Here is an 11,944-nt window from a genome sequence, read left to right as displayed (position 1 = left end):
CTCCTCTTCTAGAGTGAGATTCCTCACAGTGGAAAAGGGGCGAGGGAGCAGACAGGCACACAGGATGCTTTGATGAACATAGAAGCAAAAATCCTCAATAAAATTATATCCAAGAGAATCCAACAACACATCAGGAAGATCATCCACCCAGACCAAGTGGGGTTTATCCCTGGTACGCAGGGATGTTTCAACATTCACAAATCTATCAATGTGATACACCACCTTAACAAACTGCTGAACAAAATCCATATGATTATCTCAATAGATGCAGAGAAAGCATTTAATAAAATGCAACATCCTTTCATGATGAAAACTCTAAGCAAATTGGGTCTAGAAGGAACATTCCTCAACTCAATCAAGGCAATTCATGACAAACCCATGGGCAGCATCCTATTGAATGGGAAAAAGGTGGAAGCATTCCCACTGAGATCTGGAACCAGACAATGATGCCAATTCTCACTAATACTATTTAATATAATCCTGGAAGTTTTAGTTAGAGCCATCAGGCAAGAAAAATCAAAGGGATACAAATAGGGAAGGAAGAATTTAAACTATCTCAATTTTCTGATGACGTGATTCTATATATAGGGAACCCAAAAGACTCCACAAAGAGACTACTGGAACTCATAAAAGAGTTTGGTAAAGTAGCTGGATATAAAATCAACCCACAAAAATCAATTGCCATTGTATACACAAGGCCATAGCTGAGGAAGACTTTCTAAGATTAATCCCATTCACAATAGCTACAAAAAATTAAATATCTTGGAATAAACTTAACCAAGAATGTCAAAGATCTCTATGATGAAAATTACAAAGCATTAAAGAAATAGGACAACAAAAGTGGAAAAATCTTCGATGTTCATGGATTGGAAGAATCAGCATCTTCAAAATGTCCATACTACCAAAAGAAATTTATAGATTCAATGTAATCCCAATCAAAATGCCAACAACGTTCTTCTCAGATATAGAAAACATGATGCTAATATTCATATGGAAACAGAAGGGAACCCAAATAGCTAAAGCAATCTTAAACAATAAAAACAAAGCTGAAGGTATTACAATATCAGACATCAAGACATACTACAGGGCAATTATAATCAAGACAGCCTGGTACTGGCACAAAAACAGATGTGTAGACCAATGGAACAGAATGGAATCTCCAGAAATTAATCCACACATCTACAAGCAACTTATCTTTAACAAAGTAGCAAAAATCAACCCTTGGAGCCAAAACAATCTCTTCAACAAATGGTGCTAGGAAAACTGGATCTTCACATGCAGAAGGATGAAACATGACCCCTACCTTATACCTTACATAAAAATCCATTAAAAATGCATCAGAGACCTAAATCCACAATGTGATACCATCAAATTACCAGAAAGTATAGGGGAAACCCCAAAAGACATTGACTTGGGAAAGACTTCTTGGAAAAGGCCCCAGAAGCACAATCAAAACCAAATTTATGAACATCAAACTGAGAAGCTTCTGCACTGCAAAAGAAACATTCAGCAAAGTGAAGAGGCAACCTATAGAATGGGAGAAAATATTTGCCAACTATGAAACTGACAAAGGGTTAACTTCCAGAATCTATAAAGAGCTCAATAAACTAAACAACAACACAACAAACAATCAAGTCAAGAAATGGACAAAGGATCTGAACAGACATTTTTCAAGAGAGGAATTTCAAATGACCAATAGATACATGAAGAAATGCTCAAGATTACTAGCCATCAGGGAAATGCAAATCAAAACAACAATGATGTTTCACTTCACCTGGTTAGAATGGCCCTCATGCAGAAATCAACAAACAAAAAATGCTGGTGAGGATATGCGGAGAAGGTTACTTTAATCCACAGTTGGTGAGAATGTAAACTGGTACAGTCACTGTGGGGAAGACAACTTGGAGAAAGCTGAATATAGACCTACCATATAATATAGTCATCCCACTCCTGGGAATTTACCCAAAGGAAATGAAATCAGCATACAAAAGAGTGATCTGTACCTGCATGTTCATCTCAGCTAAATTTACAATAGCTAAAATATGGAATCAACCCAGATGTCCATCAACTGAGGACTGGATAAAGGAATTACAGTATATATACACTATGGAATATTTTTTTTTGATAGGCAGAGTGGATAGTGAGAGAGAGAGACAGAGAGAAAGGTCTTCCTTTTTGCCGTTGGTTCACCCTCCAATGGCCGCTGTGGCCGGCGCATCGTGCTGATCTGAAGCCAGGAGCCAGGTGCTTCTCCTGGTCTCCCATGGGGTGCAGGGCCCAAGCACTTGGGCCATCCTCCACTGCCCTCCCAGGCCACAGCAGAGAGCTGGCCTGGAAGAGGGGCAACCGGGACAGAATCCAGCGTCCCAACCGGGACTAGAACCTGGTGTGCCGGCACCGCTAGGCAGAGGATTAGCCTGTTAAGCCATGGCGCCAGCCACAATGGAATATTATACAGCAGTAAAAAATGAAATCCTGTCATTTGCAACAAAATGGATGCAACTGGAAACCATTATACTTAGTGAAATAAGTTAGTCACAGAAAAACCAATACCATATACTCTCTGAGCTGTGGTAGCAAATAGAATACCTAAAATGTAATCTATAGAAGCAAACCTTCACTTTGAGATGTGTTGATTTTGAACAGCCCTTGCTTTGACTGTCAAGAAACAATTTTTTTGTCTGTTTTGTTTTGCTATTTTCTTCATACTAATTGGTGAACTCTACTTATTGTGGGGTTAATTTAAGAGTATAAAAATTAACTGAGGGGGCCAGCGCTGTGGTGCAGCAGGTTAATGCCCTGATCTGAAGTGCCGGCATCCCATATGGGTGCTAGTTCAAGACCAAGATACTCCACTTCCAATCCAGCTCTCTGCTATGGCCTGGAAAAGCAGTAGAAGATGGCCCAAGTCCTTAGGCCCCTGCACCCATGTGGGAGACCCAGGAGAAGCTCCTGGCTCCCGGCTTCAGATCAGTGCAGCTCCAGCTGTTGCAGCCAATTGGGGAGTGAACCAGCAGATGAAGACTTCTCTCTCTCTCTCTCTCTCTCTGCCTCTCCTCTCTCTGTGTAACTTTGACTTTCAAATAAATAAATCAATCTTTAAAAAATTAACTGAATAACTGATCTCTTTAAATTATGGGAAAGGAAGAGGAGGAGGAATAAAGGTAGGAATATGGGTGGGAGTGATGTGGGGCATAAGAATCATCATGTTCCCAAATCTGTATATGTTAAATGCATGAAGCTGTATTCATTAAACAAAATAAAATAATGAAGAAAAAGAACCCACACACTGAGCTGAGGACAATATGGATACCAAAGCTGACTCAGCCACATGTAGTCTCGTATTAATGGCTAAATGCTAAGAGCTGACTAGTGTCACAGCAGACACAAAAGTGGGTGGTCAAGGGCTTGCATTTTCATTTCACATGTTCCCATATACCATTCCTATGGCTTATCTTCAACCTTAATATTTCCAGACTCCAGCTGATCTCCAACAATTACCAAGACAAGGAGTAAGAGTAGCCATATTTGCATTTCAAAAGCCTGTCCAAGACTCCAAGAACAGAGAAAGATACCTTAAAAGGACCAAGCAGTTTCTCTAAAACCTGAGAGAACTATCACCAAGTAGGCAGTTGGGCTTCATTCACCCACTACTGTTTTGGGGGTTATTCTTATTCCAATTTTTTCTTTTTAAAAAAGATTCTTTTCTTATTTGTTTGAAAGGGAGGGAGGGAGGAAGGGAGAGAGAGAGAGAGGGAGAGAGAGAGAGAGAGAGAGAGAGAGAGAGAGAGATCTTCTACCCTCTTGTTCATTCCTCAAATGGCTGCAATGGCTAAGGCTGTGCCAAGTTGAAGTCAGGAGCTTGGAGCTTCCTCCAGCTCTCCCTTGTGGATTCATGGGCCCAAACACTTGGGCTATCTTCCTCTGCTTTCCCAAGCAAATGAGCAGAGAACTAGATTGGAAGTTGAACAGCCAGGTCTCCAACTGGTGCCCATATGGGATGCCAGCATGGCAGGTGGAGGCTTAATCCACTACACCAAAATACCAGTCCCCCAATTATTTGAAACTGCTGGCTGCTGGCTCACCACTTATGATGTGGGCAACAAACATATCAATTGCCAACCCAGGTTCTTCTCTCCCACTGAGATAAAAATGCTAAGTGGAGACTAGCAATGTGTGCAAATGAACAGGGTTTATTTGCCAGTAAGGGAATATATATCCACAAGAAAGTGTGGACTGCCTCACAAAGAGAAATACCCATCATTTGCCAGAGCATGGCTTGTGAAAGAGAGAAAATGAGACCGATACTTCACAGCATGGTCTGTGGTGAATTGAGTTCTCTTTGGTGTGCTCCAGCTCTTTAATGAGGTTGGGGGTGGTAGCCCAATTGGATATACTAAGTGAAGTGGAGTCTTGGCAATTTCCCTGGTTCCAGGTGTGACCGGTGCATCCTGGGAAGGTGGGTGTGTGTCAATCCAACAGATAAAAGTAATAGGTTTACATTTGCAGGGGCATAAGGATTCCAGGTCATCTAAACTCTAATTGCCTGATTACATATCACTAGGAGTTCAAAGTCTATGGAGGAAATGGATATGAATTACAAAAAGGCAAACAATGATAGGAGACGTAATTGAGAGAATAGAAGATGTAGATAAAGAAGTTGAATCAGAACAAACAGCACGGCCGGCGCCGCGGCTCACTAGGCTAATCCTCCGCCTTGCGGCGCCGGCACACCGGGTTCTAGTCCCGGTCGGGGCACCGATCCTGTCCCGGTTGCCCCTCTTCCAGGCCAGCTCTCTGCTGTGGCTAGGGAGTGCAGTGGAGGATGGCCCAAGTCCTTGGGTCCTGCACCCCATGGGAGACCAGGAGAAGCACCTGGCTCCTGCCATCGGAACAGCGCGGTGCGCCGGCCGCAGCGCGCTACCGCGGCGGCCATTGGAGGGTGAACCAACGGCAAAAGGAAGACCTTTCTCTCTGTCTCTCTCTCTCACTATCCACTCTGCCTGTCAAAAAAAAAAAAAAAAAAAGAACAAACAGCACATGCAAATGTCATAGCTTAGCCAGGCTAATGTAAGTAAGTCAGGAGGACAAATCATGTGAGTATTATTACTAGATTTAACAGAAAAAATAGAAGGTAAATGTGAATTTGAAATAACCAATCAATAATTTCAGCATAACCATTTACCATGCATGTTAGGAACATAGTTATACTAAAATTACTTATTATTTGGTTAAAATTCACCTGTATGCAAACTGATGAAATCTTTACTTAATATATACTAAATTAATCTTCTGTATATGAAGATAATTGAAAATGAATCTTGGTGTGAAGGGAATGGGAGAGGGAGCGGGAGATGGGAGGGGTGTGAGTGGGAGGGAAGTTATGGTGGGGGGGAAGCCATTGTAATCCATAAACTGTACTTTGGAAATTTGTATTTACTAAATAAAAGTTAAAAAATAAATAAATAAATAATTCACCTGTAACAAACTGTCCATGATTTTATTTGACAGACCAGTATTTCCATCGTGTGACCATCTTCTCTATACTCACTATCCATTTCCAGCTAAGCTCACGGTGGCGAGTTTTCATCTTAGTCCTGTATCCATCTCATGAGAATGGGCAAAGTTTCTTCAAAAGCCATTGTTCTCTAACTGGCAAAAGCAGTTAAATCTAAAATTTTTTATTTAAGTTTTTATTGCCAGCCTTTAAAGGAAACATACTAATCACTTTTATCCTGATAGAGCAAGACTTAGCACTTTCTTTTAGTTAATTGAGGAATTCTGTGGCCCCTGAATTCTATGGGAGTGGCTTTAATCTAAGTGGATCTATTGATTTCAGGGGATATGAGTTTTTGAAATGAATAAATAGCCCATCAGCACATCAGGACCTGGTATTGATTTTTTGGGTCAAGAAAGAAACATCCTTCATAAGGTAAGTAGTGATCTTTTTGATATTCCTACATTTCCTAACATTTTCCTCTCTAGATACCTAGAAAAACACTTTAAAACTATGTCCTTAGTACAAAAAAATTCATCTGATACTCACTTTGTACCTGCTTGCTTTGGTTAGCTATATTTCAAGAATTAGTTTGTCTTTTGTGTTGAATACATCTTTAAAGAAATCTAAAAATGAAAATGCATAAAAGTAGAGCATGAGGTAGGGACAGTATGAGATCTTGAACATCATGTGGAGAGAAAGAGATGGCAGTTTTTTAGACAACCAAGAATATGACTTGAGCAAGAAGAATTGAAATTCATTCTAAAATTGCTTTCTCTATAGCAGTACTCAACAAATGATTGCGAATTGTGATACCATAATACAACCAAGGCTGGGATGACTCAAAGTTAAAATGAATTCTAGTAGGAACAAATTACTGTGAACATTGGAGAAATAGATTCTAATTCAGCCCTAGCCACGGATTAGTTAGATGGCAAGCCTCATTCTCTCTCCGAGGTTCAACCAACTCAAAGCAAACCTAGAGAATGGCTAGGGCAGGGTGTCTCAAGCTTGGTACTACCATATTTTTCTGATTGGTTAATTCTTCATGGGGGGAGGGCTGTCCATATTAAGAAGGTTAGAGGCTTTCCTTACTGCCACGTTTATGTACATCATAAAGAAAGAAGTTATGACTTATCTGTATGTCTGCCTTCTCTCTGCTAAGAAATGATACAATTGGAACCATCCTGACAATATAATTTCTATATTACTAATATAATTATCAAATACTATATATCTTTCAAAATATGCTCATTTTCAAATTGAGATAAATACAGTTCTACTAGTCCTCACTTTTCAGTTTTTTGGATAGTAAAAGTAAAGCAAGAAACTCTTTTGTTATGGTTTTCCCTTCAGTTAAGCTTCTAAAGAGTTCCTAATAAAAATGAACTCTTGAATTAGATGTTCCTGTTTCCCCTCCCCTTCCAGTATTAAATGAGGGAATGGGAAAGCATAAATCAGGTGTGCAGAGGGAAGCCCAGAGAATGGGTAAGGTTCCACATGGAATGGAGAACTCCTAGACCTGAAATCAGAAGGAAGAGTTCCCCCTGACCCAGCATCACATGGAGTGTGCTTGAGCAGCTGCTTTCTCTCTGGCCCTCAGGACTCCTCTGTAAGGAGGACATCAGGAGTCATTTTTTAGAGTTGCTTGGAGAGGAGCCTCCATCGCTGACTGCTGACTGTGAAGGAGGAACGCGGGTGCAGTCTCACAGAAAATCATGGTGCCTCCTTTTTTCTCATGCAATGTCAACCCAGCAGGGCTTTGTGGTGACCTTTGCCCCACTCTTTGCCAGGTTTTTGTAATCTCATATTTGGAAAGGAGAGAAAGTTACTTATCCAGAGGAGTATACATGTTATGTAAGATCAAATTCCATTTTCCTTTGTAACTTGATCTGCAATCAACAGCTAAGGGAGTTTAGTGTGAGGATCAGAATCTTAACTCTGAACTCTTGACACTTACAATTACACACCCACACACTACTTTGAGCTTCACTTGCCTTTTCATTTGCTGGTCCATGCCACCTCCATTTCCCTGACAGGAAAGCACAGTATCCACATCTCCATTGTATGATGGATTATTTATGTGAGTAAGTTTCTAGGATACTTTAACTTTTTGAAAGTTAGATTATTGTGCTGAACACTAAAAGAGGATCTTTAAACTTTGTTATTTGAAATGAAGACACAGACAAATACACATGGAGAGAGAGAGAGAGAGAGATATCTTTTTACCTGTTGGTTCACTCCCAGATGCCCGTGACAGCTGAAGCTGGCCCAGGTAGCATCCTGGAACTCCATGCATATTTCACATGTGGGTGACTGGGAGGGGCCTAAGTACTTGAATCATCTTCTGCTGCCTCCTGGTATATATTAGCTGGAAGCTGGAACAGAAGTAGAGTAGCCAGGACGTGAACCAGCACTCCATACAGGATGCAGGCATCCCAAGTAGTGGCTTAATACCCTTTACAACAATGCCAACACAATTCAGGTGAGTTTTGTTGGATAAAGTAAAGACTTGTTTGTGAGACTGTGTGGCATTGACTGACATTAATCAATATTAGACCCAGTTCTTTTTTTTTTCTTTTTTTTAAACTTTTATTTAGTAAATACAAATTTCCAAAGTACAGTTTATGGATTACAATGGCTTTTCTCCCCCATAACTTCCCTCCCACCCACAACCCTCCCATCTCCCGCTCCCTCTCCCATTCCATTCACATCAAGATTCATTTTCAATTATCTTTATATACAGAAGATCAATTTAGTATATATTAAGATTTCATCAGTTTGCACCCAACAGAACATAAAGTGTAAAATACTGTTTGAGTACTAGTTATAGCATTAATGCACATTGTACAACACATTAAGGACAGAGATCCTACATGAGGAGTAAGTGCATAGTGATTCCTGTTGTTGACTTAACAATTTGACACTCTTGTTTATGGCGTCAGAAATCTCCCTATGCTCTTGTCATGAGTTGCCAAGGCTATGGAAGCCTTTTGAGTTCGCCGACTTCAACTTTATTCAGACAAGGTCATAGTCAAGTGGAAGTTCTCTCCTCCCTTCAGAGAAAGGTACCTCCTTCTTTGATGGCCTGTTCTTTCTACTGGGATCTCACTCGCAGAGATCTTTCATTTAGGTCCTCTTTTTTTTCCCCCAGAGTGTCTTGGCTTTCCATGTCTAACATACTCTCATGGGCTCTTCAGCCATATCCAAATGCCTTAACGGCTGATTCTGAGGCCAGAGTGCTGTATAGGACATCTGCCATCTATGACTCTGCTGTGTATCCTGCTTCCCATGTTGGATCGTTCTCTCCCTTTTTGATTCTATCAGTTAGTATTAGAAGACACTTGTCTTGTTTGTGTGATCCCTTTGATTCTTAGATCTATCACTATGATCAATTGTGAACGGAAATGGATCACTTGGACTAGTGAGATGGCATTGGTACATGCCACCTTGATGGGATTGTATTGGAATCCCCTGGCACATTTCTAACTCCACCATTTGGGGCAAGTCTGATTGAGCATGTCCCAAATTGTACATCTCCTCCCTCTCTTATTCCCACTCTTATATTTAACAGGGATCACTTTTCAGTTAAAATTTAAACACCTAAGAATAATTGTGTGTTAATTACAGAGTTTAACCAATAGTATTAACTAGAAAAAAATACTAAAAGGGATAAAGTATTACATTGTACATCAACAGTCAGGACAAGAGCTGATCAAGTCACTGTTTCTCATAGTGTCCATTTCACATCAACAGGTTTCCTTTTTGGTGCTTGGTTAGTTGTCACCGATCAGGGCGAACATATTTTGTCCCTTTGGGACTGGCTTAATTCACTCAGCATAATGTTTTCCAGATTCATCCATTTTGTTGCAAATGACCAGATTTCATTGTTTTTGACTGCTGTATAGTATTCTATAGAGTACGTGTCCCATAATTTCTTTACGAGTCTACTGTTGATGGGCATTTGGGTTGGTTCCAGGTCTTAGCTATTGTGAATTGAGCTGCAATAAACATTAATGTGCAGATGGCTTTTTTGTTTGCCAATTTAATTTCCTTTGAGTAAATTCCAAGGAGTGGGATGGCTGGGTTGTATGGTAGGGTTATGTTCAGGTTTCTGAGGAATCTCCAGACTGACTTCCATAGTGGCTTAACCAGTTTGCATTCCCACCAACAGTGGGTTAGTGTCCCTTTTTCCCCACATCCTTGCAGCATCTGTTGTTGGAAGATTTCTGAATGTGAGCCATACTAACCGGGGTGAGGTGAAACCTCATTGTGGTTTTGATTTGCATTTCCCTAATTGCTAGTGATCTTGAACATTTTTTCATGTGTCTGTTGGCCCTTTGGATTTCCTTTTTGAAAAATGTCTTTTGAGGTCTTTGGCCCATCTCTTAAGTGGGTTGTTTGTTTTGATGTTGTGGAGTTTCTTGATCTCTTTGTAGATTCTGGTTATTAATACTTTATTTGTTGCATAGTTTGCAAATATTTTTCTCATTCTGTCAGTTGCCTCTTCACTTTCCTGACTGTTTCTTTTGAAGTACAGAAACTTCTCAATTTGATGCAATCCCAAATGTTAATTTTGGTTTTGACTGCCTGTGCTGCTGGAGTATTTTCCAAGAAGTCTTTGCCTGTGCCTATATCTTGCAGGGTTTCTCCAGTGATCTCTAATAATTTGATGGTTTGGGGTCGTAGATTTAAGTCTTTAATTCATGTTTAGTGAATTTTTGTGTAAGGTGAAAGGTAGGGGTCTTGCTTCATACTTCTGCACGTGGAAATCCAGTTTTCCCAGCACCATTTATTGAATAGACTGTCCTTGCTCCAGGGATTGGTTTTGGATCCTTGATCAAATATAAGTTGGCTGTAGATGTTTGGATTGATTTCTGGTGTTTCTATTCTGCTCCATTGGTCTATCCATCTATTTCTGTACCAGTACCATGCTGTTTTGATAACAACTGCCCTGTAGTATGTCCTGAAATCTGGGATTGTGATGCCTCCGGCTTTGTTTTTGTTGTACAAGATTGCTTTAGCTATTTGAGGTCTCCTGTGTCTCCATATGAATTTCAGTATCATTTTTTTCCAGATCTGAGAAGAATGTCTTCGGTATCTTGATTGGTATTGCATTGAATGTATAAATTGCTCTAGGGAGAATAGACATTTTGATGATATTGATTCTTCCAATCCATGAGCATGGAAGATTTCTCCATTTTTTGGTATCCTCTTCTATTTCTTTCTGTAAGGTTTTGTAGTTTTCATCGTAGAGATCTTTAATGTCCTTGGTTAAGTTTTTTCCAAGGTATTTGATTGTTTTTGTGGCTATTGTGAATGGGATTGATTTTAGGAGTTCTTCCTCAGCCATGGCATTGCCTGTGTATACAAAGGCTGTTGATTTTTGTGGATTGATTTTATATCCTGCTACTTTGCCAAACTCTTCGATGAATTCTAATAGTCTCTTAGTAGAGTACTTTGGATCCCCTAACTAAAGAATCATATCATCTGTCCTAGTTTGAGTTCTTTCTTCCCAATTTCTATCCCTTTAATTTTTTTTCTTGCCTAATAGCTCTGGCTAAAACTTCCAGAACTATATTGAATAGCAGTGGTGAGAGTGGGCATCCCTGTCTGGTACCAGATCTCAGTGGAAATGTTTCCAACTTTTCCCCATTCAATAGGATATTGGCCGTGGGTTTTTCATATATTGCTTTGATTGTATTGAGGAATGTTCCTTCCATACCCAGTTTGCTTAGAGTTTTCATCATGAAAGGGTGTTGTATTTTATCAAATGCTTTTCTGTGTCTATTGAGAGAATCATATGGTTTTTCTTCTGCAGTCTGTTAATGTGGTGTATCACATTGATTGTTTTGTGAACATTGAACCATCCCTGCATACCAGGGATAAATCCCACTTGGTCTGGGTGGATGATCTTTCTGATGTGTTGTTGCATTCTACTGGCCAGAATTTTATTGAGTATTTTTGCATCTATGTTCATCAGGGATATTGGTCTGTAATTCTCTTTCAATTCTGCATCTTTTTCCAGCTTAGGAATTAAGGTGATGCTGGCTTCATAGAAAGAATTTGGAAGGACTCCCTCTTTTTCGATTGTTCTGAATAGTTTGAGAAGAATTGGAGTTAGTTCTTCTCTAAATGTCTGGTAGAATTCAGCAGTGAATCCATCTGGTCCTGGGCTTTTCTTTGTTGGGAGGGACTTTATTACTGTTTCAATTTCTGTGTCAGTATGTGACCCAGTTCAGCAGCATCTCTTTTTTAGATTACAAAGCAGCAGGGGTCGAATATAGAATTCCAAAAGAAGAAAGGAATTAGCATGGCCTGTTAGTGGAAAGATTTTGGATTTTTGAGCTGCAGTTAAGTGAGTCCAGCACATAATGTCTGCTTTTGATGAAATACAGCCTCAGAACTCCAGACCTCAAGAGTTACATTGGACCTTTCTGGGTCCTG

Source organism: Lepus europaeus, chromosome 3 (genome assembly GCF_033115175.1).
Source record: "Lepus europaeus isolate LE1 chromosome 3, mLepTim1.pri, whole genome shotgun sequence".
Lineage (NCBI taxonomy): Eukaryota > Metazoa > Chordata > Mammalia > Lagomorpha > Leporidae > Lepus > Lepus europaeus.
The sequence above is the reverse complement of the archived record's forward strand: the minus strand, read 5'-3'. Positions refer to the sequence as shown.